The sequence below is a fragment of the Sus scrofa genome, chromosome 9 (assembly GCF_054392235.1).
Source record: "Sus scrofa isolate SSC_HxYL_T2T_F1_AM1 chromosome 9, Sscrofa_HxYL_maternal_Yorkshire_Landrace_v2.0, whole genome shotgun sequence".
Lineage (NCBI taxonomy): Eukaryota > Metazoa > Chordata > Mammalia > Artiodactyla > Suidae > Sus > Sus scrofa.
This window is the reverse complement of record NC_139391.1, coordinates 130,184,964-130,208,620: the sequence shown is the minus strand read 5'-3', so window position 1 is coordinate 130,208,620 and position 23,657 is coordinate 130,184,964. Positions and strand designations below refer to the sequence as shown.

The 23,657-nt window shown below is 42.6% G+C and overlaps 1 long non-coding RNA gene across 3 annotated transcripts in view; it reads right to left on the bottom strand.

Annotated features, from left to right (window-relative positions):
- LOC106505031 (uncharacterized) overlaps nt 1-23,657 on the bottom strand; it is a 250,221-nt gene that overhangs the window by 212,265 nt on the left and 14,299 nt on the right. The window contains exons 2-4 of one of the 3 annotated variants that reach the window (XR_014816505.1): nt 16,658-16,745; nt 11,760-11,847; nt 7,091-7,204 (exon numbers count right to left, since the gene is read on the bottom strand). The exons of the other annotated variants lie outside the window; for them this stretch is intronic. This is a non-coding gene — a long non-coding RNA (uncharacterized LOC106505031). The remainder of the gene's footprint in view (nt 1-7,090; nt 7,205-11,759; nt 11,848-16,657; nt 16,746-23,657) is intronic. 3 annotated transcript variants of the gene reach the window in all.

The window sequence follows — 23,657 nt, the reverse complement described above, 5'->3', positions numbered from 1 at the left end:
GATGCTGGCAGAGCAATCAAATGGAATGTTTGAGTAGTCAGGCTCTTGGAAATATAGGCCTGGAACTCTGGAGTTTCAAAAACATTAAGCAATGATCAGCCATCTTCGAGGTTCTTTAAATCATGGCACGTAATTGGACCAGGAAAGATCATTTCTAACCAGCCATTCCAGTACTACCTTCTCTTTGGGATGGCCTGTTTGTCCCCAGGAACGACACCAGTTGAGAGGGTCTTCCAAGGCTCCTGCCTCTTTGCTTTTCTTAGCCAAGGAAAAGGAAAACTCCAGTGAATTCTTTTGTTAACAGAGAGTCAATGCAGGGTTCAGTGAGTTCATCTTCATTCTTAATGGGCTCTAATTAAATGAGCTAACTGTCCATAGATGGTTAGCATTATACTTGGATTAGCAGGGGCTTTAAAACTTCTCCTATAAACCTGATAGGCAAGTATGAGACCTGCGGCATTTCAAAGGACTCCACCAAAGAGAAAGCTGGTTGGGAGAAGGGCAACTTGTACATTAGAGGCCAAGGCTCTATAAACAAAATTTAACTACTGAGCTTCATGGTCTCCAGTCCCAATGTTTGGATACTGTGAAGCAGATTGTGAGTCAGCAATTTCCCTAAGCTTCATCCTTATCCTAAGTTACCAGGCTGACACATATTTTAATATTAGAATCCTAAGCTATAGGAGTAATAACTCTCCCTCAGGGTGGGTTTTGAGCCATCGACCTTTTCCTAGAAAGTTCTTCTGAGATATTAATATTTTTACATGTTACTATGAGACCAAGACATGATCTCATAGATGCCAGCATCTTCTTAAGCAATCTGTGCCTCCATTACTCTATTTGTAAAACGGAGAAAATATTATTACTTATCTCATGGTGAGGATTAAATGAGTTAATTTATATATAGCACTTTATGTATTATAGTAGTTCATGTATAGAAGAGTGCCTGGTTCATAGCAAGTGCTCAGTAAATACTAGCTTTTTAATGTTTATTATAATAACAGTCATTCAGGGTCCTTCTCTGCTACATTCCACCCCCTCCCCCAAAATGGAAATGATACATTATCTGCAATGGTTACTTAAGAGTCTGAATGTGGTTTGGGGCCCCGCCCTAGACAAATGGGATAATGATCTCTGGGAACGGAACCCAGAAATCTGCCTTTGGACAGGTATTCTAAGAGACTGCAGCTTCCCTGGAGTTTGAGATCTACCAGTCCACTGGGATTATATGAAGTATGGATGACATGTCTTCCTTGCCTCCACACCCTGCTGCCAGGATCAGCTATGAAGGTACCCCATCATCTAGAAACCAAGACCTGAGATGTGGTGAATGCTCAAGGCACTGAAAGAACTTGAGTCAGGGTAATGTTAGCAAGATCACTCTGAAGAACCCCTGACTCCTGCTCCACCCCTCAGTCGTATAAAGATTTACCTCATGATCTGTTATGATCCATTACTGACCTGCAGCTGCTACATGCAACCTCCCACAGACATTAGCTTTCCTAGAAGGAGATCTGCTTAGCCTGGTGATGCTTTGAATACATCCGTCACCACATCATCAAGTCATATGCATGACATACATGATTCCTGCTGCCTGGCTGTGAATTATCTGATTCCCTAGCATGCTAGCATATCAAGTGATTCATTTTGAAGCACAGCTTCACTGGATGTGACAACTGAATTTGACTCTTCCGAGGGTCAGCTACTGCATGTCTCATATGAGCATCTTACCATATCATCATAGGGATCACCATACAAAATAATAAGTCCTTTCTACTTTTGTAAGACTTTATGGTTGGTTGCCAAAAAGCTTTCACAGCTATTATGTAGCATGCCTTCACACTGGGAGTTAGAAGAAAACAGCAGTTCCTTCTGCTTTACAGAAAACAAAACCTCAAGGAGTTTATGTGACTCTCCTAAACTTACCTAACAGACTAGAGGCTAACATGACCAGGAAGTCTCCACGCTCTAACCCTGGGCATGGTCTTGTCCTGCTACCCTGCACTGCCTCCAGGCACCATATCCACGCCTAGAGGACAGATGAGAGCAGGGAATGTGAGTCCATCACTCACCCGCTTTGTGATCCTGACAAAACCCACCTCAGTGGTGAGAGGATAGGTTGTAAAGCATGATGATTGGCACACAGTAAGAACTCCATAGGTGCTGCATGTTAATAGTCTCGCCATCATTACTAACTACAGATGTCACTGACAATAAGTGATGGTGGTTCTGACAGAAATGGCTAAAACTCCATCAGGAGCTTGTCTCCCCTCTTACATATTCTTTTTGAGAAAGAAGATAAATTATTCTTATGGTTATTATGTTCTAATTTTGTCTTCTTTTTCTTTGATAAAATAGAGAAAACTTTTGGCACATATTCCCCAGTTTTCAAGAACTTTAGCCTAAATTATTATATGATGTTATATTTGACACAGGGAATTGAGATTTTTTTTTCCCAAAGAACTGAACTTAAACTCTATTCTTGTCCCAAATCAAATAAGTTCAGTTATTGTTTTAGTCTATTAACTTTCTGACCAAATTAAGAAGATGTGGAATACATATATACACACACATATACACACACATACATACATACATATAAACATACACAAATGGAATATTACTTAGCCTTCAAAAATGAAATACTGCCATTTGCAGCAATGTGGATGGACCTAGAGAATATCATGCTTAGTGACGTAAGTCAGAGAGTAAAAGATAAACACTACGTGGTATCACTTATATGTGGAATCTAAAAAATAATACAAGTAAATATAGACATAAAACATTCAACAGATTCACAGATACAGAAAACAAACTTGTGGTGGTCAGAAAATTACGGACTTGGAGAATAGACTTGTGGTCGCCGAGGGGGAGGGGGAGGGAGTGGGATGGATTGGGAGCTTGGGGTTAATAAATGCAAACTATTGCCTTTGGAATGGATTAGCAAGGAGATCCTGCTGTGTAGCACTGAGAACTATGTCTAGTCACTTATTATGGAGCATGAAAATGTGAGAAAAAAGAATGTATGCATGTATGTGTAATTGGGTCACCACACTGTAGAGTAGGAAAAAAATTGTATTGGGGAAATAACAATAAAAAAAAAATTTGTGGTGGTTACCAAAAGGGGGAGGGGGGTTGGGAAGGGACAAATTAGGGGTATGGGATTAACAGCTACAAACCACTGCATATAAAGCAGATAAGCCCCAAGGCATAGGGAGGCCCATTATCTCATAACCACCTATAATGGAATATAATCTGCAAAAATACTGAGTCACTACTGCGTACACCTGAAACTAACACAATATGGTAAATCAAATATACTTCAATTTTAAACATTTAAAAATAAAATAAGCCGTGAGCTGTGGTGTAGTTTGTAGACACGGCTTGGATCTGGTGTTGCTGTGGCTGTGGCATAGGCTGGTGGCTACAGCTCCGATTAGACCCCTAGCCTGGGAACCTCCAAATGCCACGGGTGCAGCCCTAAAAAGAAAAAAGACAAAAATAAATAAATAAATAAAATAAAAATAAATTAAAATACTGAAGAGATATGCTGGATTAGATGAGCAGATGAGCTGTGACCAGGCAAGGAAAATATATTTGTTGGATGAATTTCCCTAATACCTGCTTGACCTGGTAGGGTTGGTCCCTGACTAATTTCTCAACCACCTCTAGAAATTTAGAATGACATATTTAATAAAGGAATAAGTAAAAATGTGGGTACTTGGGGAACCATTCGCCTTAGATGATGTAATTATAACTTTCAGTTTCAGCCACAGAGATTTTATGCCTCTTCTCATAATCACTTCTTGTTAATGACAATTTAATTCATTGCCACTACCTTTGCACCTTTTTGTTCCACATACAATACTCATCAGGAACTTAACAGGCCCTTGGGGGAAACAGCAGTGAGGGAGGAGAGTGAGTGAGTCCTCAGGCTAAGGGCCATATAGGTTCTGAGTACAGAAAAAAAAATCTCAATGGAGGCAACATCCTAGAGGAAAAAACTCGTTACCACAACAACCTGTCTTCTCTGTAGGCCCAATGAGGAAAATCCTCCTCTTGCCTGCCACTGCCCCCTGCTCCCCGCTCCCCGAAGCAGCTGGTACCCTGGGAATTTGCTCCCATCCAGGCAGGGCAAGTGAAGCATGACACAGCAGAAGATGGTCAGCATCAAAGTGGCCGTCTGACAAGCAGAGAAATGACCCACAAGGGGAATATAACCCAATAAAATAACTCGAAAGAAGACACAGATATTCCCAGCCACGCTCTTTTTAAGGGAAAAAACTACAAAGAATGAAAAAGCACAAAAGTCTGATAAGGGCCAAAAATACCATGATGGAAACCACCATAGAATACTATACAGCTCATAAAACAACACGTTTATGGACTACGAACATGCAGAAGTATGTTTATAAAGAACAGTGTGAAGTGGAAATCACAATTAAACAATTAAAAATTAATGTATGTCTTGTGTCTAAATCCTGAACATTGCTGTAAAAATTCTCACAACTTGATAGGTTAGAATCTTTATGAATTTCTCCTGTCTCAACTTACATGGGCCATATGACTACATTTCTCTAGTAAGTTCACTCTCTCAGTCTTACAACTTCTATTTATATTTCCTCCACTAACCTCACCCTTCTTAGCTCCCTTTAAGATAAGAGAATCCCAGGAGGCATCTGCCTGCCAGATTTTGGCAACACAATCCCTCTCCTTCCTTGTGTTTCAGCCCGGAGGACCTCCCTGAATCTGCCACGTGCGCTCCTGTCTTGAGGCCTCCCCTCTGCACTTGCTGTTGGCTAGAAGGGCCTTGCTTCGCATCAGTCAACTCAACCAAGGCTCATTTCCATGGCCCCCACTGGTATCTACAGTCGCATTCCCCTTCATGGCACCTAGAACACTTTGCAACTACAAATGTATTTGCATGATCATTGGCTTACAACGTTCTCTCCCATAAATGGAGAAATGATATCCCCATATAATTCACAATCATATAATTACCAAGCACTTGACAGAGTGCCTGGCCCAGACTGGTTGTCTAATGAATGGATGGATGGATGATGGATGAATGAAAGTGATGTGAATCTAATTTATTGAAGTAGAGATGATGTACAATATTATGTGAGTTACACGTATACAATAGAGTGATTCATGGTGTTTTAAAGTTATACTCCATTTAAATTAATTATAAAATACTGGCTAGATGTGAATGTAATATTTCAGTTTTATTTTTTCCACAAAAACAATGTGTAGTACAGACTACTGAATAATACCTTGTGCTCATTTGAGTAGTGCTTTTTACTTTCAAAGCACTTTCATATACAACAATAAAAATTTTAAGTTCTTTAGCATCCTGTGGGTTAGACATTATTAAAGCTTCACATTTGAGGAAATGGAAGCTCAGAGAAATTAAATAATTGGACCAGATTTAACTAAGTGGTAGAGAGGGTTAATGGAATCTACACCTTGTTTATTTTATTTTATTTTTTCCCACCAAATTTTATTTTTTATTTATTTTTTTATTACTCAAATGAATTTATTACATCTGTAGTTGATTCTACACCTGTTTAGATTCAGGTCAATGACTTGGACCCTCTGCCTCTGTGGCTCCAGGTATGTCACCGTGTCCACTGCAAGGTGCACTGGGAACACCAGAGGGCTGGAAGGTGCATTATCCTGACGGCCACTGCTGCTCAGGATTGATGGGAGGTGATGGGGCTGCTGTCTGGGGAGAGGGTTCTGGCCCTGGCCATGTGGGGTTGGAGTGATGAGGCAGTGGGCAGTGAGTCTCAGATGTGGTTCTCAGGTCACTCATTCACATGTAACCTGCAGTTGTTCGAAGCCTCACTGTCAGTGTTACTCTGGCGATCACGCAATAGTCATGTGAAACTACTGACTAACGATAATTGCACAGGTGGCTCCAAAGTCATCAAATTCAGATGTAATACAACAAAACAGATAGAGTGTGAACTCCGAGTCAAAGCTCCTGGGTTGAAGGCCAAAGCTGTGGTCCCAAACTCAAATGACACAGAGAAGTCAAGGAGAGCCAACATGTATATTTCAGCAGTGTCTCTGGCAAAGCTAGGGTCTTACTCATCATATTGTTTGTCCTATTTGAATATTTACAAAAATGTAAGCTCAAAGGGCAGAGGTGTGGTGGGAAGGGAGTACATATAAAAAGATGAGTAACTAAATGGAGGCCTAATCCTGAAGGCAGAGAATCCTTTCCTGGGTCATGTATTTTTAGGGCACTCTTTTCATCATTTCAACTTTCACATGTGTTAAAGCCTTCATTTTCTTTCACTTTCTTTCTTTTTTTCTTTTTTTATCTTTTTAGGGCTGCACTCGAGGCATATGGAGGTTCCCAGGCTAGGGGTCAAATAGGAGCTGTAGCCACAGGCCTACATCACAGCCACAGCAACGTGGGATCTGAGCTGCGTCTGTGACCTACACCACAGCTCATGGCAATGCTGGGTCCTTAACCCACTGAGCAAGGCCAGGGATCCAACCTGCATCCTCCTGGATACTAGTCAGATTTGTTTCCCACTGAGGCACAAGAGGAACTCAGCCTTCATTTTCCTTTCAGCCCCCGTCTCCTGCAGCTTTCCATAAGGAGCTTGATGACAGCTCTGCCTGTTGGGAAAACCAAAGTCTCCTGTCTTCTCTTTTCATAAGTATCTTAGATCGGTGAGACTTGCCACCACTGAACGAGGTGGGGCTGCAAGGCCAGCAGGAGAGAGGCTGGTTATTTCCTTCCTCACAGCAAATGATAGGTAGTACCTCTCAGTAAATGACAGGCAGGCCCAAAGCTGAGATTTAGCCCAGACAATGACAACTAAAACAAGTCAGGAGTTGAATGTCCATTGCCTTTCTTGTGCTTTTTGCATTATTAAATTACTAAATTTTGTGTATTATGCTTTTGTATTACTAAAATATTACTAGTTATTATTAATAATTACTTGAGAGGAACATTGTAGAATTAAAACAAATCCAATAATAAAGATGGCTGCAATTTCTAATACTTTGTGTCACATTTTTCATTTTTATAATAACCCTTTTTACTAACAAGAAAAATGAGATTCAGACTTACTCAGCAGGGTGTGGAGTTGGAAGTTAGGAGGTTAAGTCTGTTCCCAGCTAGGTTACTACCTAGCTGTGTGACCATAGGTAAGTCTGTTTACCTCTCTGGGCTTCAATTTCCTTTCTGGAGACAGAAAATGAGTGAGTCAGACTTTCAGATAGTGCAGCTACCTTCCTGCTTTCAGTGCTGAATTTTATATTGCTTTTCTTCTTTAATGATTGTTGTAGTTCTTTTGGGGGGTCTTTGTTTTTTTTTTTCTTCCTTAATCCATATAACGTTCTCATCATCCAGCTCTCAGCTTGTCACTTTTCAGACAGGTCTCCTTGACCAAACCTGCTAAAAGAGCTTGTCCATCCTTCTCCACTCTTTATTACAAAGTCTAAGGACGTTGGCCTGGTGCACACAACTGCTGCAGATTGGCCCCCATTTCTCCTCCAGAACCCAGTAAACAATCAATAAATACCTGTTAACTGAATTTTTGAATACATTTAATTTGTAAACAGTTTGTTTGATTCTGTCACAGAAACTTTAGACTTGTGCTGTTCAAAATGGTAGCCAATAGCCACATGTTGCGATTTCAATTTAAATTAAACGTTAGGTTTTTCAGTCTCAACAGCCCCCTTTCAAGTACTCGAGAGCCACCTGTGGCTAGTGTCTAGTGTAACGAGTGCAGAATAAAACATTTTCCTCACTGCAGAAATTCTATTGGAAAGCGCTGGTCTAAATTCGGGCTTTTTTTTTTTTTTTTTTTTTTTGTCTTTTTGATATTTCTTGGGCCGCTCCCGCGGCATATGGAGGTTCCCAGGCTAGGGGTCCAATCGGAGCTGTAGCCACAGGCCTATGCCAGAGCCACAGCAACGCAGGATCCGAGCCGCGTCTGCAACCTACACCACAGCTCATGGCAACGCCGGATCGTTAACCCACTGAGCAAGGGCAGGGATCGAACCCGCAACCTCATGGTTCTTAGTCGGATTTGTTAACCACTGCGCCATGACGGGAACTCCTAAATTCGGGCTTTTCCTCTCCAACCCCACTTGATCACTCACCCAGATTCTTACAACAGCCCTGTAGGTGCTCTGACAGTAGCCTCCTCCTGTGCTAGTCCATTCTCCACTTTGCCTCACTTGATTAGTCCATTTATTCATGGAGCAAATGTTTAAGGAGGGCCTTCTATGTGCTAGGTTTTCACAGGAGACCGAGTAGGACCTGAGTCAGACCGAGGCCTGACTTGGTGAACTTGCAGGCTGGGGATAATGTGTGTACGTCATCCTCATGCCTCAAAACCAATGTTGGGTCCTCTACAAAGTACTGTGTACAGTGTGGTTCCTAGGAAGCTGGGTTCTAGGGGACAGAGCAGAGAGAGAGTTAACCAATGGAGGGGTTTGTGTGTGTGTGTGTGTGTGTGTGTGTGTGAGAGAGAGAGAGAGAGACGGCAGGAGGGCCTATGGGCTGCACTTGTGCCTTCTGGCCTGTGAATTGCAGGACCAATGTCTTCTCGCCGGTTGTGGTCTGTTTCAGCTCTCCCTCACCACTGGGCCTGCGCATTCCACACCTGGCCCTCTACCCCATTGCTCTAATGCCGTTCCCTGTCCTCTGCATGCCCTTCCCCAAATGGGACTTTCTTTCTCTTACTCTGACTCTCTTACCCTGAACTCTCATTCATCCTTCAAAACCCACCTCAGATATCACTTTCTGAAAGATGAACATCATATGATATCACATATGTGTGGAACCTATTAAAAATGATATGAAAGATCTTACTTAAGAAACAGAAACAGTAGTTCCCGTCATGGCGCAGTGGTTAACAAATCCGACTAGGAACCATGAGGTTGCGGGTTCGGTCCCTGCCCTTGCTCAGTGGGTTAACGATCCGGCGTTGCCCTGAGCTGTGGTGTAGGTTGCAGACGCAGCTCAGATCCCACGTTGCTGTGGCTGTGATGTAGGCCAGTGGCTACAGCTCCGATTGGACCCCTAGCCTGGGAACCTCCATATGCCGCAGGAGCGGCCCAAGAAATAGCAACAACAACAAAAGACAAAAAAAAAAAAAAAAGAAAAAGAAACAGATTTTGAAATCAAATTTATGGCTACCAAAGGGGAAACATGGAGGGCCGGGATTAACATACACACATCACTATATATAAAATAGATAACTAACAAGCACCTCCTGAACAGCGCAGGGAGCGCTACTCAGTGTTCTGTGATACCCTATATGGGAAAAGAATCTGAAAAGAATCGTTATGAGTATATATATAACTGATTCACTGTGCTGTGCACCTGAAAATAACACAACATTGTAAGTCAACTATACTCCAATAAAATTAAAAAACGAAGTCACTTTCTGTGAACTCTTCTCAGGCAACCCCAGAGAAGTCATGGAATCTTTTTTCTGTGTGCCCACAGCTACCTTGTCAAGTCCAGTATAACACTCAGTATATTTACCCTAACCATCTACTTGTTTATGCCTCCCTCTAGCAGACTGGACTTTTTCCAGCTGAAAAACTTCTTATTCCTCATCATAACCTGTGCCTGAAATATGACAGGTCTCTGATAAATGATTTTGGACAAATGGTTAGTGAATGGTGACTGGATGACTAAATGGACGAATATGTGTATGTATATTATAAAAGAGCCTGGCCTGTCCACAGTTGCCCAGGAGGCTGCATTGGTTCTTGAACTTCAAAGTGGAAGAAAAAGACCATAACTGTATATTTACCTTTAGCAGAGAGAAAATGCTATTTTTCTCAGCACTCTTATTTTTAACCGACTCTAAGTATCCCCTCTGCTCTTTTTTCATAGAGAAGATTTTTTTCCTTTTTATCCCCACAAGCTTTCCTTTGTGGCGACCCCACACTCAAGGGTCAAATACTTCATTTCTTAATGCCATGGGTCCCAGACGGCTCTCTCTTCTGATCGTGGAGGGGTCTGGGTGCCGCCACAGAGCTTACTCGCCAGCTCCTCCCAACTTGCATGTTTACAACTGCTATCAAAACTGTTGTGGTAAAATATACAATTTCTTCATTAAGCATTATTACACACTGTGTGAGTGTTTTATAAACCAATCTGAAGCAGGCCTAACATTTCTTAATTTCCCTCAGACCTTTAAAACCATAACCAAATCGAAAAGAAATCCGGAGTTCCCGTCGTGGCGCAGTGGTTAACGAATCCGACTAGGAACCATGAGGTTGCGGGTTCGATCCCTGCCCTTGCTCAGTGGGTCAAGGTTCCGGCGTTGCCGTGAGCTGTGGTGTAGGTCACAGACGCGGCTCGGATCCTGCGTTGCTGTGGCTCTGGCGTAGGCTGGAAGCTACAGCTCCGATTCGACCCCTAGCCTGGGAACCTCCATATGCCGCGGGAGCGGCCCAAGAAATGGCAAAAAGACAAAAAAAAAAAAAAAAAAAAAAAAAAAAAAAAAAAAAAAGAAAAGAAATCCCATGAAACAGTCATAGAGCTGCTCCCTGCGGGTGCCCTGGGAGTGCCCTGCCCTTCATCCAACCATTACTCTTTCTATGGTTTCTATGAAACCCCTTAACAAGCCATGTCAGCAAACCAAATACTAATTAACCTCAACTAGCTCGCAGACTTTCTGAGGTTCAAATCAATTTTCCCGATGTTTCGGGATATTTTAAGCGAGCACATTAATCTCTCTCACATCTGTGCCTCCACATGACTGCAGACACGTCACCCAAGATGGGAACCTGGGCATCATTACCAAAGTACGCAGCTCCAGCTGCTTCTCACTTCCCCAGAGGTCTGAGCTCTGTGTCTCATACTAGAGTCAGGGGAAGAAAAATTGGGTTGGAATACATACCATTTCTCATAATTACTTGAGTTAAATTTACTAGTATCAACTATATAAGAGCAATATTTCATCATTAGAAAAACCCTAGTTGCTAAAATCTTTTACTAGTCACTTAATCAGCAATACTCAGAGGCTAAGCCACATGCTGCCGTTGCTACATTTTAGATCTTAGTATACAAAATTACAATCCTTGACCTTTTTGGATTATTTTCTGTAAGCCTCTGTTCTGATTTTAGAAGTGATCCAATAGTATGCACAACTGTGGTTAAGCCTGTAAAAAGGGGGTCAGGTGTGTATGAGAGTGTGTGTGTGTGTGTGTGTGTGTGTGTGTGTGTGTGTGTGTGTGCACGTGCACGCGCGCTCACGTTATCCTCTGGATACCAGTAGCTATTAAACCAGACCAATAAAGGAGGTTTTTTTTGGAAAAAAATTAAGGCTTACCATAGGCTCCGGAATTTCCAACTATGACTTTTTTTCTTAACAAAAGAGGAATTGCTTCACAGACTGTGAAACTTTTGCTGGCTTTTAACTACTAGAAAGAACTGATCTCAATGTGAGGGAAATGTTATGGGATTCTTAGGAAAAGGTGTTGTGTAAATACAGTGGTTCTGCCTTATTATCTTGGCTTAGCTTGGAAAAGCAGAAACCAAGAGAGATGCATTAACCTTTTTCAAGTATAGATACGGGTTTAATGAGGACACTGGGCATCTGTTCTTCATTTCAGGGAAGATCAAATAAGTAAAAAAAAAAAAAAGAAAGAAAAAAAGAAGTGAAGTTTCAACCAGAGAATGTGATCAGGCTTAAGCAAGAGCTTCTTGATTATACAGCTGGCTTATGCAACTTTCCTAAAGGGGAGCAGGGAATTTGCCAAGTACTTACTGAGAGTCTATTGTGTAGAAGGCTTGGTTGTGGAGGATAAAAAGAAAAGCATGGGTACATTCAGTCTCTGCCTTCAAGAGGTCACAATCTGGTTGGAGAGAGCAGACAATCACTTACAAAATGACAGTTAATACAGACTAACTCAAGAAGTAGCCCCAGACAGTATATACAAGGGCCAAGTGAACAAGGGAATTGAACACTCTGAGTTCAGAACAGGGAAAGGTCTTCATGGAGGAAACAACTGGAAAATCTTGGTATTGGGTCTTGAAGGATAGAAAGAGTTTTGAGAAAAGGAGTGAAGGAGAAGCAAGAAGGTCATTTCAAGATGGGGTTACCAAATATTGTGAAAATAAGCTTGGGAGCAAACAAATACATACTTCTATTTATATGGGATACCTGTAGTAGCCAAATTAAAAAAAAAAAAGACAAAAAATAAAACGATAGTTACCTGGGGGGAGGGGAAATTGTGGATTTATTCTTTAATGAGTACAGAGTTTCAGTATGGGAGGATGAAATCGTTCTAGAAATAGATGATGGTGATGGTTGCACAGCATGTGAATGGACTTAATGCCACTGAACTGTAGACTTAAAATGACTGCAATGGAAAATCTTATATGTATTTTACCACAATTTAAAAAAACTGAGATAGACAATTATCTGTTCCTCAAAGAGAAGAGGATGGGGTTTATATTGAACTTAGGAGGTCTCTCCTTTTATGAGTCCATCTTAACTGCATGTGTGGCCCATATCAGCAAATGTGAAATGATTAAATATATGCCATCCCTGGGATGCTGCACTTCAAGAGTATCTGATGGTTGTGGTCATCTTCGTCTGTTGAAGTTGCTATAACAGAATACCATAGACTGGAGTGCATTTCCCACACTTCTGGAGGGTGGAAGACTGAAGCCAGGGTGCCTTCATGGATGGGTCCTCTTCTGGTTCTAGATGTCTCCTTATAGCCTCACACGGCAGAAAGAACAGAGAGGAAGCAAGCTCTCTCTTGACTCGCATAAGGGCACTAATTCCATTCATGGGGGCTCCGTCCTTATGACCTCATCTAATCCTAATTAGCTCCCAAAGGCTCCATCCTCTAATATCATCACACTGGAGGACAGCTCTTCAAAATATTAATTTGAGGGATGGAAACATTCAGTCTGTAACAGTTCTTCACTACTTAAAAGCTCTCCCTCCTTCTTCCTGACCCACTAGAGAGGATGGTTCCTTTCCTGGCCTCATCGTAAGAAGGGCATAGGCTGTGACCCTAACCAGCCCTTGATACTAAGGGGAAATCTGCCAGGATGTATATTTTTGGAAACGATTTCCTCTATATTTAAAGAGAGAGAGAGAGAACACTCTAATAGTATGAACTTTCCCCCTATCTTCCTTTGAATGTTGTTGCGTAAAAACATAATGCTTGGCACTAGCTGGCTGCCCTATATCCATATGGGAAAGACTAAAAGATGACAGGTCAATTTAGAATCCTGACTACCTTATTATTATATTAATCACCCTTGGAAAACAGATTCCTCCTGTTTAAGTTACTATTAGTTTAGTAGTTGATTATTTGCAGCCAAGATGATTCCATGGGACTACGGTATCACAAAGGCAGCCCTACAACATGTTGTAGGAAACTCATATTGGAGATTGTTCTTCCCTTAAAAAGGTGTTGATTATTATTTTCTTCCATTACATGGCGGGCAAAATAAACAACATAAAGAGCAAGGCACCAAGACAAAAAGAATAACGAGTGTTGGGTTTGGAAAGGCACAGGACCATCAGCAAATAAACTGGTAGTAAACAAAGCAAATATCCAGTATTTTGCCACACACTGGAAAGAATTATTCTTCTTTGTAACTGAGAAACGTGGTATTTAAAGGGAACTTCTGGTAAGAGCGTAAACAAACACTGAGGACTCTCTGAAGATGGGGAGGGTCTAAGAGCAAGAGAGCAATAGCCCAGTGGAGACCAGAGCAGGATACTAACAGTGTAGCCCAAGAAGAGGGTCAGGGGAATCCAGAAGACAAATCTAAGGTCTACATCAGACCACTATCTTCCATCGACTCAGCAATATAGGTTTCAGTAATTCTCGACTAAGCTCTTTGCTTTTCTTAGTAGGACCCAAGTTCAAGTGTCCCTCAACATACTGCTACAGATAGACAGATGGTCTTTGTGGGTCTGCATTGATTTGAAATACAGATTTTGGCACTCTTTTGTCAGATTTTTCTATCAAGATGAACATCTTTCTGGGTTACTGCAATTTAGATATTTATTAAGCATTTTTATTAATTAGTGGTATGACAGCTACTTCCAAAGTTGATTAAACAAACTCAGCCAAGGAAGGGAAGATGGCTCCATCTGTCCATTAACAATGTTGGCAGCCCTGAGAGGTCCAGGCATGGGGAAATCTGACACATCCCAGCTATGTGTGTCCTACGGTGCTTTCAACACGAACCAAGGTGCTGTACCAGGCAGTTATCCCCCAAGAAAAAGACTCCTTGCCCTGAGGCAATGAGAATTTTTTTTTCTTTTTTTTTTTTGTCTTTTTAGGGCCACACCTGTGGCATATGGAAGTTTCCAGGCTAGGGATCAAATCAGAGCTATAGCTACTGACCTACACCACAGCTATAGCAACTCGGGATTTGAGCCACATCTGCGAACTACACCACAGCTCATGGCAATGCCAGCTCCTTAACCCACTCAGCGGGACCTCGGATCAAACCTACATCTTTGTGGATACTAGTTGGGTTTGTTACCACTGAGCTACGACAGCAACTCCCGAGGCAACTAGATTAAACCACTTACTTTCCCAGAAAAGAAGAAATGGCTTCCTTGATATTGTCTACCCACTTCCCCATGTTCACACATTAGTATTTTAAAAAAGGGAACCTTAAGCTCCCTGATAGAAAGCTGGTCCTAAGGTTTTGCAAAAGACTATGTTAAAAATAAAAACTCAGAGCCATGAATGAATGCTACAAATGTCCTCATAAAACTGTAATCCATGTGAAATATGGCTGATCCAACACATCAGGGATTAGCAAGCCTTCCCATAAAGTCCAGCTCGCTTAGGGCTAAAAATAGAATCAAGACACTCCAACTCATATCATCTGATTCTGATCAAGGGAAGAGTCTTGGGGCCATTCTCTCAGCATAAAGAATGTGGTACTATTCCCCTGACAGCACACAAACTCTCCAGGGGCTACAGAGTCCCAGCGGAGACGTAAGTGTTTTGTCTCTGTGAAAATGAACTGCGATGGAAAATGTGACACAAACACTACCTTTGGGGTCTCAAATGAATCAGGTTGTATACCACAGACTTTCCCTGTTAAAGCTGTACTTTGGAGAAGTGGCTCTCAAAGGGCTTGTGGGGCTTCCTGATGGTCCTCTGAGGCCTAACTGGGCTCCCGTCCTGCTCCGTTTCACTCAAGTTTAAAAAGAGGGAAAATGTAAAGCAGTGGCAAGAGTACGGGCCGGGAGTCAGATACACGATTCAATTTTAAGTCTGCTGCTTCCTCTCCGGGTAATACTGGACACACTAAATCCTCTGAGCACCCACCTCAGAGGGCTGGTGTGAGCCCATATATGTCAAGTACTTAAGAAAACACAAAGGGTCCGACTGTTAAAGCAGACTCGTGCGAACAGGTCTTACCCAGCGTCAAGCTTTATTAATGACATCAAGGAAACAAGTCTTGCAAGGGTCAGGGGTAAAGCAAAGAGTGGTCTGAGACCAAGGCAGCCCTTCTGCTCCCTATTAAGATACTCTCTGGCCCAGATTAACGGAGAAAATCACATGGCCACATCCCCTACCCCGAAAAGTTATCAAGTACCTTTATATTTATATTCAGTTCTCTAACTTACTTCCCTTTCCCCCAGAAACCATGCACAATGCATCCACAGATTCTAGATTTATAACGAATGAGCCACCCAGGAAGATCAGGTATCAACAAAAGCACTTCATAGATAAGGACCCCGCAATGGGCAAATCTCATTAGTGTGCTTACTTGGATGTCCATCATTAGCATGTTTGTATGAATATTTGATTGAGTTACCTTCCTTCCGTCTTTCCTATGGGCCTCCCTCTAGTCAAGAAAGAGGATGGAATGGAGGCCTATTGCTACCTTTCCTCCCCAACTCCTAACCCAGACTGGCACTCGACAGATAGTAGCTTCTATCATGTTATGAAAAATAATATCATATGACTGTGTTTACCCTATTTCTTCCTGACTTTCCAGGTCTTGCGTAATTCATCCTATTTCATGCAGGCCTCCCTTGCCCAACTGTGTACACTTCTCATCTCTGCCCTTTCTCCCTTTGTTCTATTCTGCTGTTCTACCCATTTTTCAAGGACAGTCAAGTGCGCCTTCCTCCTGAAAATGTCCATGCCTCCTTCTGCCCTGTGATCTCACTCTTTCTACCATCTATAATCCATGATCCAACACTGAGCTTGGAGTATCTTACATCATTCTGTTTCTTACATTTGTATGTGTGACAGTTTTCTTTCTCTAAATAGATTATAAATCCTATGAGAGCTGAGAACTCTGACTAACTTGCTCTGAGTCACTCATACCAGGAAGCATTGCTTGATCCACCTCCCCAGCAGATGTGGTCCCCCTGGTATTGACCCCATCAGCACCCCACTGCCCATACTGGGATGTTATCATAATTTCTTATAATCCCTGATTTAATTATCTCTCTTTATAGGCAACAAGCTCCAGGAAGACAGGGTCATCTCTCTCTTTCTCACGCTCATAAACCTAGTGCCTGACACGGCACCTGGCGAGGAGTAGGTAATTAATATATACTGGTCGAAGAAGTAGGTTTCCAGTGGTCAAAATAGGTGGACCAAGGAAGCTCCTTAATGTGTGCAACGAACACACTGAGCATCCGCTCCAGTTACTCACCGTGCAAAGACGAGTGAGACGTGACTTCCATCATCTGGCGTCTGTCCCGAGCCAGTCTGAGTCAGCATCTTCACTGCCACTGTCCGGGCTTATAGATATGTAAAAAGTGTGAAGCAGGTAAAAGAACCACCAAATCTCATCAGTTAAGTGCAACACATGAACGGGAAGAAAGAAGCCAAAATAGGGGAACGTAGCTCTAGAGGGATGTGGGTGTTCTTAGGAAGACCTCCCATTCCCGCTGCCCCTTCTTCCACCCTCAATGGCCATTGGACACGCTTTACCACTGGCCTCAATTCATGTGAAAAGCTTACAGCAATCCTTAACTCGAGCTTTAATTTAGGAGCTGGACATTTGTGCATGTATATGCTAGGGTGCCTTTCTTGATATCTTTTTTATTTTTATTCTTTTTATTATGTATTTATTTATTGTATTTTAGGGCTGCGCATGCAGCATATGGAAGTACCCAGGTTTGGGGTTGAATCAGAGTGGCAGCTGCTGGCCACACAGGATCTGAGTTGCATCTGCAACCTATACCACAGCTCATGGCTACGCTGGATCCTTAACTCACTGAGTGAGGCCAGGGATGGAACCCACATCCTCATGGATACTATTGGGTTCATTATCGCTGAGCCATAACAGAAACTCCCAATACCTTTTCTTAGAATGACACAATCTGAATAGAATTCTGACTTGTTTATAATAGACTTTGGCCACCAACATAAAGCTACACGTTAATTAACAATATTGTTCAAACCAGATTATAAAATATCTTAATTTTATCCATCTTAATATCATCCTGTGTAAAAAAGACACCATATTATCCTTGCTTTTCCTGAGTCAACAAACTTTCATGGGTTTGTACAAGGTCAGTCCATTTTTCAGTCTTCTGAGAAATAAGGGAATCAGTGAATTTGGTACTTATTAGTTACATCTTATGAAAGCTAAAGAGAGAAACTCTGGGGGACCAGTCTCAACTCCTGGGAAGAGGGGCTGGATTACAGAATAGAGGCACATGGATTGATATATGATATTTTCTCAAATATATAAGGCGACTTCCTTCCTCCCTTCCTTCCTTCCCTCCCTCCCTTCCTTCCTTTCCATCTTTCCTTCCCTCTCATGACAAATGACGACACAGTGCTGCTCAATATGAGAAGCTTTCTTCCACTCAGGCTCTCACCTACAGAAGCTACTTCCTGGTGCCCGAGCTTAAGTTGTCTGCAATCTACACTGCCATCACGCTCTAACGGCCTTCATCGTACATCAAGAAGATTGATTCCTTCAAGCACAACCAGCTGGCTGCTGCTTTTTCCCCATGACATTCCCCCTCCCATTAAAGGGCTTCTCTTCGTCCTCCCTCCTGGAAGGTCACCTCCTTATCCCCTGGTATTCTCCTCAAAGCCTTTCTCCACGGTGGCCATGTGTTAGTAACTATGTTTCTGCTCTCCCACTAAACTGGAGCTCTTTGAAGGCAGGATCTGTGTCTTATTTGCCTTAGCATCCTCAGCGCCTTCAAGAGGGCCTGGCACATGGAGAATGTTGAGTAAATGTTTGGATTTAATGAACGCTGAATCAACGTTGAATCAGAGAACAAATACTTGGCATCTGGGAGCTGCAAAAAGAAGTGGGTCTAATGATTCATGTTTGAGCCCTTCATCCATCTGTGACAGAGGAATAAACAGCAAGGGATCCTATAGACTACAACACACCTCCCTGTGAAGCCGGGGTTGATGGAGAAGCAGTGATACTAAAGAACAATAGAAATTTGAGCAGGGCCTTCCGGAGTCTCTGGGGACAGCTGGACAACACTGATTTAAAGAGAAACTTGAGAAAAAAAAAAAAAGACAAAAGAATCCCTTCAACTGGTTTCAGTTAAGCCAAGATAACCCCCTTCCCATTTATTAGAAGGCAGCACACTGTTTCTTCTTCTCACACCATTTAGAACTCTGACCAATGATCTCAGATGGTCCTTTTTTTGCCACACAGATTTCAGTACCATCTCTAATGCATTCATTTGGATTAAAAATGAAGACAAAAAGAATTGCAGTTGCTTCCAAGGCCTCTTCTACTCCCTAATCTGTCCATAGAAGGTCTGAAGCCCAGAAGCCCTGAAGGGGCCTGAAGGAGGTGTCCCAAGGAATGTAAACAGCATTAGGAAACCAGAGCCTCCACGTTTTGGTGAAAGAATGGAGTTTTGGGAGGTCTTTCCTCCTGATGTGCCCATGAGTCAGAGTTAGCTGTGCTTCTAAAATAGATGGAACAGCCATTAGTCAAGGCCAGCTTGAAGGAGAATTTGTCTTATACTGTAAGCTCAACCCTGCATCTCCTGAAATGGACCAGCTTGGCCTGCTTCCAGACTGCATAACCTAAACTACAGAGAGAGTGGAACAAATATGATTATTGTATTTTATTAGCAGCCCCCTGTGTGCAGCCCTGGTCTCAGGCGCCCAGCCATCTAAGACATTCTCTTAGCTCATCCTCAGGATGCAAACATTTGCCTGATGGATAAGTAGTTGGCATAAGCACATTAAGTTCCTCAGAGGAAAGATGCAGTCATATTATTTGACACAAATCATTATGACTTATATACAGAAATAGGGCTGGAAAATTTCAGTGAGTGTGGTTTGCTTTCTTTCAGATGTCCTCAATTTCTCAGAAGAAGCTTAAAGTGGATTTGTGAACTGTTTGGTACAGGACTTCCAGAATTCACTTTCTCTCCTAGCAAGGTAGATATTTTATTAGAGGCAATACTAATAGCAATAGCTACACTTAATGAATCTCCATCTTGTATCAGGTGCTGTAGTAAAGCCCTTTATACGAGTTACCTCTGGATCAGTTTGCTAGTGCTTCCGTAACACAACCTACAGCCCGGGTGCCTTAAACAACAGAAACTGTCTCTCTTCTTCTTATCAGGACATGAGTCCTATCAACTTAAAGCCTCCCTCTATGACCTCATTTTAATCTGATTGCCTTCCTATAGGGCCTGACTTCAAATACAGTCACATTGGGGGGAGGGGAGGGGGGTTAGAGATTCAACATAGGAATTCCAGTGGGACATAATTCAGTTCATAATAACCTCATGGAGTCCTCATCACAAGCTCCGGAAGTCAGGGTCGTTCTCTACTTTTTATCACTGAATAAACTAAGGGTTAAGTAATTTGCCCAAAGTCTCACTGCCAGTAAGTAAGCTGTTGGTGTTGCTTTTTTTTTTTTTTTAAATAGAAGATGAACTGGAGATGCAGAGAGCTCATGGTATGAATGTAAGTTGCTAATAGAAAAGTAAGAGAGGAACGAGCAGGGGAAAACAAGAGCAGAAGCACTGAGTTCACTGGGATAGAGCCTCTCACACCAAGGCTCTGGAAGAGCAAGAAGCTAGGCCAGAGGAAGGATCAGACATGCCCTCCAGGGCTGCAGAAATGGAAGAAGAAATGAAGAATCTGGTGTGCAGTAGATCACTGCCTGAAAGAAGAACGAAAAGTGTGGGAAAAGCCTGGCGACTCAAGTGCCTGCACATGAAGACCAGGAGAGCCCAGACCAGCGTGTGTTCCAGAAGATGGCTTCCCTCGCACTCACGGGGGCATCACGGACCCCCAGGCCAAGAAGAAAATGTATTTTAAAACGAAATATTCCTTTCTAGGAAAAAAAAAAAAAAAAAGAGTTCAGTTAGATGAGTCGCTGGTCACTGTGCTGAGCTCCAAACACAAAGACAACATCTTCTGGAAGCTCCCAGGCTTGGCAGAAGTGAAGGAAATGCTCCTTCCTGGGCCCAGATCTGGATAAAACGGCGAGAGAGGAAAATGTCCCCGTGGGTCTCTTTCTTCCCTGAGACGCCCTTTTTGGACCCCCCCCCCCATTGGTGCCATTCTCCTTAGAGGCCACCTCCTCCATGTCCACCTCTAATCCGGAAGCTGGCACCCCAGATTATCCAGGATCTTATTGGTGGTTACTGACCCCTTACTATTCTCCCCTTACCCTCACTCCTGTCCAGAATTCCCTTCCATTTTTAAAAGTTTTATTGAAGTATAGCTGATTTACAATGTTGTGATAATTTCTGCTGTACAATGAAGTGATTCAGTTATAAATGTTGTCCAGAACTTTCCCGATATTCCTTCCATTAAAACATCTTTGTTCCCCTCCTGCACTGTTGGTGGGAATGGAAACTGGTACGGCCACTATAGAGAATAGTATGGGGGTACCTTAGAAATCTATAGATGGAACTACTACATGACCCAGCAATTCCACTCTTGGGCATATATCCGGACAAAACTTTCCTTAAAAAAGACACATGCACCTGCATGTTCATTGCAGCACTATTCACAATAGCCAAGACATGGAAACAACCCAAATGTCCATCGACAGATGATTGGATTCGGAAGATGTGGTATATATACACAATGGAATACTACTCAGCCATAAAAAGAACAAGATAATGCCATTTGCAGCAACATGGATGGAACTGGAGACTCTCATACTGAGTGAAGTAAGTCAGAAAGAGAAAGACAAATACCATATGATATCACTTATATCTGGAATCTAATATACACCACAGAAAAGAAAATCATAGACTTGGAGAATAGACTTGTGGTTGCCAAGGGGGAGAGAGTGGGATGGATTGGGAGCCTGGGGTTAACAGATGCAGACTGTTGCCTTTGGAATGGATTAGCAATGAGATCCTGCTGTGTAGCACTGGGAACTATGTCTAGTCACTTATGATGGAGCATGAAAATGTGAGAAAAAAGAATGTGTACATGTATGTGTGACTGGGTCACCATGCTGTACAGTAGAAAAATAAATAAATAAAAGGTAAAAAAAAATAAGTAAATATCTGTGTTCCAAGTCCTTTTCCCTTGAGGCAAGTCTCTGGCTAGGAACGGAAAGGTCATGGCTTCCTTCTCCTGGGTAATGTCCGGACATTTAATTGGTGACCTCAGGCGACTGATGACTTATGGCACAAATTTCAGGCACCAGAGCAGAAAGTACGGTGGGAATTTTTTGAAGGTAGATGGGTCTGTCAGTGGACATCAAACCCATGGTAAGGGAGACATCATCCATCCTGGGCTTTTCACAAACATAATTATTCCTGCTACTACACAGAACTGGGCTTGGGGTGGGTACCGGCCCCCATCAATGCTTCACTCCCATCTCCTGGACCTTATATTTCAGAACGAGAAGGCCATGCTGCTTCTGGCTGCCTGCCAAGGACATCTCTGGGAGTAACCCTCAACCAATGACTCTCCAGGGATGGGGTAGAAATACCTCAACTCCCTCATCCTTTGGGTGGGATCATTTTGAGGCATGCGGTTTACACAGCGACCTCACATTGTCCTGTGGCATTTCAGTTCTAGTAGTAAATGAATAATGACATATCTATTATTGGCTGCTTCCCCCCCTCCCTTCTTCACTGCTGAATGGCAAATGGTGCTTCCTCTGTTTCACAAATCAACTACTTACACTGAAATCCTTTTCTTGGTATCAGCTTCTGGAGGGACCTAAATTGAGACAGGGTGGCCATCAGAGAAATGGACAGAGGCATGCAGCTGGACCACATGCAGGCCAGGCTCCCTCATCCACGCCATGTCATTGGCAGCCCCTGGGGGGAGCCTTACCAGCACCCCACTCTTCTTTCCTCTGCTTGGCCACAGGAGGAGGGTGGGGAGCCCCCATCAGAGCTGGTCTCCCTACAGAGATGTTTGGAAAGGGCATACCCAGCTGATGGGGTTTCCTAACTTCCCTGAGTGGAATCTTAATTGGGATTGGTTCTGCCAGGGCAAGTATAGGGCCCTGGACATAAGTCTGTTTAAACAGAATGCCTGGGATTTGGCGTCAGAAATGTCTTGTTTGAATTCTAGGTCTACCACATATGGACTATGTGGCTATTTATTGTCTCTGTGTCTTATTTTCCTTATCTATAAAATGGGATAATAATTCCTGCCTCAAAGAGTTGTTCCAACTATGACAATAATAGCCAATAAGGTTCCCAAGAAGCTTACATGAAGTTAACATAGCACAAAACAGCCTTATAAGGATGTGTCACAGGCCCCTTACTCAAAACATTTGAAGCCAGATGAGTTTAGAAATTCAGAATTAAAATTAAAGAACGATAACATGGGGAATTCCCGTCATGGCTCAGTGGTTAATGAATCTGACTAGGAACCATGAGGTTGTAGGTTCGATCCCTGGCCTGGCTCAGTGGGTTAAGGATGTGGCATTGCCGTGAGCTGTGGTATATGTTGCAGACGCGGCTCGGATCCTGCATTGCTGTGGCTTTGGCGTAGGCTGGCGGCTACAGCTCCGATTGGACCCCTAGCCTGGGAACCTCCATATGCTGTGGGAGCGGCCCAAGAAATGGCAAAAAGACAAAAAAGACAAAAAAAAAAAAAAAAGAAAGAAAGAAAGAAAGATAACATGGCATAGGTGCCGTATATTACAGAACCCCCCTCAGGGTCTTAAGGAGTGCCCTAGACTCAGTCATAATTTCTGCATCAAAAATAGGAAGATTTATACTAAGTGGGATAAAGCTCATGAAATGTTTCATTTTGGAATAGCAGGTAAAGAACTGTGACCCAGAGAAGTTAAGCAACTTGCTCATGATCACGCACCAGAATTTGAGCCCCCAAGAATTGGGCTAGGGCCCTTGTTCTAACCACTACACAGAACAACCTCCAGCAATGAAACCCTTTCTCCAAAGTGAATGGAGATAGTAAGAGACCTGGATCTGACTCATATGGCGAGAGCTGCTTTGTGTTTTTTGTTTGGCTGTGCCCGTGGCATATGAAAGTTCCCGGGCCAGGGGTCAAACCGAGCCACAGCAGTGACAATAATGGATCCTTAACCCGCTAGGGCACCAAGGAACTCTGAGAGCTGCTTTTTGTTAATATCTAAATAAATAAATAAATTTATTTTTATAATATCCCAGAAACAAAATTGAAAACATGGTTGCATTTGAAACACCAATGCTATAAAACACCACCCTACAAAAAAAATAATAGCTACCATTTCTTAA